This window comes from Marmota marmota, unplaced genomic scaffold, assembly GCF_001458135.2.
Source record: "Marmota marmota marmota unplaced genomic scaffold, marMar, whole genome shotgun sequence".
Classification (NCBI taxonomy): Eukaryota; Metazoa; Chordata; class Mammalia; order Rodentia; family Sciuridae; genus Marmota; species Marmota marmota.
The window spans coordinates 4,899,555-4,906,069 of NW_025999962.1; positions in this window are offsets into that span (position 1 = coordinate 4,899,555).

The window sequence follows — 6,515 nt, forward strand, 5'->3', positions numbered from 1 at the left end:
AAAGAAAGAAAGAAAGAAAAGAAAGCCTATTAATTAAAAAAAAAAAAAAAAAAAAAGACGTGGCCCTGTTTTTCTCTAGCGCTGAGAAGGCTCCTGGCCACACTGTCTGTCCTTCCTCTGAGCTGCTAACAGAACTCACCACCCATTCTTCTCTCCCCTGAGGCCTCAGCCCTCACAGGAGGCATTTGTTGGCTGACTTGTTTTCCTTCCCCTCCTTCCAGCGACCTTTTCTTTCTTTCGATTGAACCCTGGGCTGCTCTACCCGGAGCCATAGCCCCAGCCATTTTTATTTATTATTTTGGAATAGGATCTTGCTAAGTTGCCCTGGCCTTGAATTTGGATCCTCCTGCCTCAGCCTCCCCAGTCACTGGATTATAGGTGACAAGTCTGTTTTTGTGACAAACCCACTCCTGTGGTAAGGACATTACTCCACTCATGAGGGGGGAGATTCCATGACGTCCCAACACTGTCACACTGGGGATCCAATTCTCAACATGTGAATTTTGGGGGGTCACATTCAAAGGATAACACCCAGACTCTTATGCATGGCCTCAGGTCCTCATCATCTGGTTGAGGAGAGGATGCAAGTATTTAAAAAAAAAAAAATGCAGACATTACACAACTGTAGTTTGACAAAGAGAGCAAGAGAAGAGGGAGGGGAGGAGACTTCTGCTCACTCAGAAATTGTGGCTGCAATGTCAGAGGTGGTCTGGGGTCTTCTGGAAGGTTCTTTCTCACCTTTGTCTGGGTGGGCTCGTTAGCAGATGGGGTGGGGCTGAGGGGTCCGAGCCAGGAGGTGGGAGAGGGCTCTGCTTAACCAAGGCTGTGCTCCCAGAGGCCCCTGGTGGGAGAGCCTGGGGAGTCCAGGTTTCTCTCTCTGTTGGAGACTCAGCATGGCCTGGGGCGGTGTTACAGGTGTGGCTTTGGCACTCTCTGAGAGCTGCATGACCTTTACCTCTCTAAGCCTCCGTGTCCTGAGTGCAGAGTGGGGTTGTGGCTAGGTAGAAAGCACTGAGCTCCGAGGGGGCCAGTTGTGTGGCAGCCAGTTCAGCTCTGCAGCTCTTCCTGGGCTCACCCCGTCCTGCAGGGTCTGTCCCAGAAGGTGGCTGACCCACGGGCTGCATGCATGAGTGAGTGGGGAGCTGTGCCCCAGGAAGGGGCCGGCGCTGGTGTCCGGGTCTGGGCACGAGCAGGAATGCCCGGAGCTGTAACTCACCCAGGCCTGGCTTGGCAGGCGGACAGGCACTGCCCAGTGCCCAGGCCTACTCCCATCAGCCCTAATGAGTGCACGTGCTGCAATCTGAAACCCTGCCCCCGGCTGGAACCAGTTGCACAGAGAATAGAGTTGTCACAACAGGAAGGGTGCGTCCAGACCTGCAGAGGGACAGGGGGTGCAGCTTACTGCACTCCAGGCCCCGGAGCAGGTAGGGCACTGGGTGAAGGCCCTTCTGGCCACCCTGACTATGGTCTGGAGCTGTAGGGGGGGTCTGTGCACTTGTGCTCTGGCACTTTACCCTCTCTGTCCCTTTACGTGTCCCTCAGACACCCTCCAAGTCCTTCTTTTTTCTGAGGAGCTGCTGAAAGTCCTCTTCTCAGAAGCCTCGCAGGATCCCCCATGCCCCGCTCAGCCCATCTCTCTCGAGCACAACCCCTCTCCGGGACTCCACCCACCAGGACTCACTTGGAAGTGGGGGTGCTTCTTAATCCAGGCCTAGTGTGTTTCTGGTGAATTAAACCAGACAGAAGAGGGGGAGAGTTTGGTTCATTGAGGGAAGAACTCGAGGAGCCCGGGGGCCCAAGTTTCGGGGGGGCCTCTGTTCTCTGGGAGCCCCCTGGCAGTCGCCTGAGTTCCCTGGGCCTCGGCTTCCTCACCTGGAGGCAGGGTAGGCCTCCCTCCCTCTCTTTGGGGTCCTCTGGCTCTGCTGTTCTGTGGCCCCAGATGCTCATCAAGGACTTGTCCTGCCACTCTCCTGACCTGCCCGCTGCTGCCCAGCAGGACACTTTGATGTGCAATTGTCACCACTTTATGTCTACTCTCTATCATTCATGCTCCTGAAGAGGAGGGGAACCGTCCTTCATCACTGTGGGGGCACACCACTAGGTCACATGACTCAAAAAGATGGTAGGCTTGGGCCTGCCATCGCCTAGACCCAGAGGCAGGGGGACGCGGGTGCCATGGGAAGTCGTCTGGGCAGAAGAGTTGCTTAAAAGGGACATGGAGTTGGCCTCCCCACCTGCTGCCCCCAGGGGCTACTTGGCGTGGAATGTGGGTCTCAGACTAGGTCTGGAGGCTCTTGCAGAGGAGGGCAGGAGATGAGGCTGGGCAGGAACAGAGCCTGGGAGGAGCAGCTGGCTGTGGGCGTGGGATGCAGGGGCTGGGCAGAAGCCTGGAGGGGGGAGGGGGCTGCCTTCCTCTGCACCCCCCTCCCCCATAACAGCTGGGAGAGGGTGCTGACCTGAGTCCCAAGCCCAACTCCACTGCCACTCGTCCACTCTTGAGCAGCAGGAGACCTCAGCCACACTCCTCCTGGGGCAGGCGGTATGGGGGGCGGGCAGGAGCTGCAGCTGCTGAGCTGCAGGCAGGGCGCTTCCTCTACTTGAGGTGGCGTGGTCACAGCACTGGTGGAGAGAGCACCGACTGTGTGCTAGCATGGCCTACAGGAGGAGAGGGACTCAAATGCATCTTTGTTTTTGTCCCAGAATGGCAGGAAGATATGTCATCTAAACTCTAGGCTCAGGTTTATGGAACAATTCTCTCTCTTCCTCCCTTCCTTCCTTTCTTTCTCTCTCTCTCTTTCTCTCTTTCGTTCCCTTTCCCCTAGTATGAAAGGTGTCTGTGCTTATGATAGTCTATGGAGGCCATATTAGAAAGCAGACAGGAGAGGGGAACCTCAGCCATGGCTTTCTCCTGCCCAACGCTAGCACAGGAGTTCATTTCCTGTGGCTGTAGTGACAAAGTACCACCAACTGGATGACTTACAGAAATTTACCTTTATAGTTCTGGAGGCCAGAGGTTCAATATCAAGGGCAGACAAGGACCTTGGTAAGGAGCTATTCAGGGGACGAGGAGGTCCTGGGAGCCAACAGGGATCCCACTCTGAATCCTAAGTGTCATTTCTCCTTTTTCAGGGTCCTGGACTGAAAGGCACCCTGCGGTTGTTATGCAGGAGCAGAAGGTGCTGGGAGAAAGAGTTCCTGAGGGAATTGATATTTTTAACAGGTATCCAGTAAATCTCGACTTTGTCAGGTCTTCATTCAAAGTTGCAAAAGGTCAGTTTGGAATTCTTGACACTTGGCTCACGTTGGTACAAATGGTAACATTGTAACCTTAACCCCAGCAAAAGAGATTTTTCACTTAGTAAAAGTTAGACAGTAACCATCCAGATTTGGCCCTCAAACAGCAGGAGGCAGAAGAAGCAACTGAGGAACTCCTGAGAAGTGATCCTGATTCCGGGCACCCTGGCGATGCCTCCTGGGGAAGCCTTGTCCACTTGAAGTGTCATATCCCACTGCCTTTGGGTGGTGCAGGCTCTAGTCGATGGATGGCATGTGTGTGAGCGAAGTGTTGTACTCGCTGGTACAATTTTATGTGAGCAGAGCACATAGGCCAGGGAACAAACCAAAACAAAGCAAGAAAGGCTGCAGCAATTGCCTCCTAATCAATGACACATTTTCGAGGAATTCAGATCTTTACACACTTGGCAGGGAAGCTTCATTCCTGGGTACATCCAGAAATGCATCACTCCAGCTGCAACAGTTAACGCTTTGGTGTCTGCAAGATATTAACATGCGAAGAACATGTTCTGTTTTTCTTTTCTTTCTTTCTTTCTTTTAATTTATTTATTTATTGGTGCTGGGGATTGAACCCAGGGCCTGGTGCATGCTGCACATGCTCTTTACTACTGCACTATATCCCCAGTCCTCAACCACAAGTCTTTTTTTTTTTTAATATGTATTTTTTAGTTTTAGGTGGACCCGATATATTTTTATGTGGTGATGAGGATGGAACCCAGTGCCTCATGCATGCTAGGCGAACACTCTACCACTGGACCACAACTCCAGTCCCTCGACTACAATTCTTAAAAAAGTCGAAGCACTTTTACAAAAGGTGTAGGGGTCTTGGAACACACAGAACAAGTGGAGACTGTGTCAGGCCCCCTTCCAAGACCACTGCAAGTTTAAGTTCAGGCAGCTGCAGTGACTTGCCCAAGGGCCCTAGCTGGAGAAGGGCAGAGGCTGCAGGGGGCTGTAGGCTGCCTGAATAGGGTTGAAGGAGGTGGCTGGGCTGAGATACTGTGAAATGTTCCCAGCCTGCAAAGAAAGGGGAGCTGCATATGAAAACTACCTGGATAAGCTGCTGGGATAAAAGGTGCCCCAACCCAAAGAATTTAGCAAACAGTATCAAACTGCTGGGCTCCAGAAAACAAGAGGAATTTTGTTTCTTTTGAGGAGATGGGGAGATAAGAAGAGGGGAGTGTGAAAGGAGCCAGATGCTTGCAGAGCAACTGCATTGCTGCATGGGTCACATGACCAGGCAGTGACCCCTCACCCCTGGGGCCAGGAGGCCAAAAGGGCTTGATGCCTTTCTGTGGCTAGGGTGATGGTGAGGCCAGTGAGCACGGGGCACTGGAAGAGCAAGCGGCCACAAGAAAGACTGGTGCTCAGAAACCTGGGTGGCACCTCTGGATTGCTCAGGGCATGGCTCTGCAGCACCAGCTGACCTTAGGCAGGTCTTTAGGGCAGGGAACCCAGCTGGTGCCTGGGTCCACTCAGGTGGTCTAGAAGTCCCTGTGGATAGAGTCCCAGAGAACACATGGGACTTCTTGGCAGTGGTTTGTCTTATCATTAGGTTCTTTACTTTCTTTCTCAATTTGTGTATGTGTGTATGTGTATGTGTGTGTGTGTGTGTGTGTGTGTGTGTGTGTGTGTTTGTTGCTGGTTGGGGATCCGACCCAGGGCCTCACACATACTAGGCAAACTTTCTTGGTTCTTTTCTTTTTGGTACCAGGGATTGAACCCAGGGATGCTTAAGCATGAGCCTCATCCCCAGACTCCTTAATATTTTATTTAGAGAAAGGGTCTCCCTGAGTTGCTTAGGGCCTGGCTAAGTTGCTGGGGCTGGCTTTGAACTCTCAACCCTCCTGCCTTAGCCTCCTGAGTCCCTGGGATTACAGGGGTGTTACACTGTGCCCAGCTACTTTCTCAGTTCTTATAAGGACAATGCAACAGAACAGTCTAGAAGGTGAACAACCACTATTTCTTTGTGACTCTTCTAGTTCCTATCCATATGCAGTAATAATTAGAGAGTTTCCGCCATTTTTAAATCTATCCTGCTTTTACTTTTTTTTTAAATACCAGAGTATTATTAGTTGTAATTTCTTTTTTTTATATACCTTTATTTATTTATTTTTATGTGGTGCTGAGGATTGAACCCAGTGCCTTGCACATGCTAGCGCTCTACTGCTGAGCCACAACCCCAGCCCCTGCTTTTACTTTTTAAAAATACATTTATTTATTTATTTTTATGTGGTGTCGAGGATTGAACCCAGTGCCTCACACGTTAGGCAAGCATTCTACCACTGAACCCACAATCCTAGCCCCTGCTTTTACTTTTAACACTTTAATTCCAGCATTTTCCATATTGCTACAACAGTCCTCATTACCATTCTCACATGGTGATGTGGGACCAGCACAGGCCGCCATTGGTCCAGAGGATCTGGGCTTCTAGTCCTGGCTCTGCCATTTGCCCATTTGCTCTTAACATGAAACTTCATGTTATCCCCAGCAAGTTACCTGGCTTCAGTTTCCCAACCCTCACTTGGGCATACCCTTACCATCCTCTCTCACCAGAATGATGTTCAGGAAATGTTAGCCCATTTGACTCACTATTTCTCTCTGTACACAGAATGGGGTTAATATCCTATCCTATCAAGCAAGTTTTTTTTGTGTGTGTGCTGGGGATTGAATCCAGGGCCTTATGCACTCTAGACAAGCCCTCTACCAACTGAGCTATACCCCCAGAGCCCCACTATCAAGCAAGTTTAGTGTGAGAATGAGAAAAAATGTGGGTATCTTGCTATGGAGATGCACTCTTGGCCCTGTTTAAATTAAGCTGGCTCAAGTGGATACCTTCAGAGTTTTCTACCGGAAGAAACTTTCTGAAAGTCTACGTTCCCCGAGCTCCCAGTCAGGCACGGTGCTGCCCTGCTGCAACCCCCACCCCTAGGAGCTGGTTCAAGCCGCAAAACGCGCGGACCAAGGTCTTCCTAAGGTTGCAGATCTTGACCCCCGTCAGCCCTCTCAGTTCATTAGGAAGGTACTCCCGCTTTGATTGATAGAGGAAGCCGCCAATGCACGCTCAGGGGAGGCCCCTAGAGCGCTCTAGGGGGCGTGCCACCTCCTTGCTCCCCTGGCCCAATCCGAAGCCTCAAAGGGGCTGTGGGGCGGAGCTCGGCGTCTGGCAGCCAATGGGGTGAACACAGCGGGCGCGGCGGGGGCGGTGCTGTGGCGGCTGG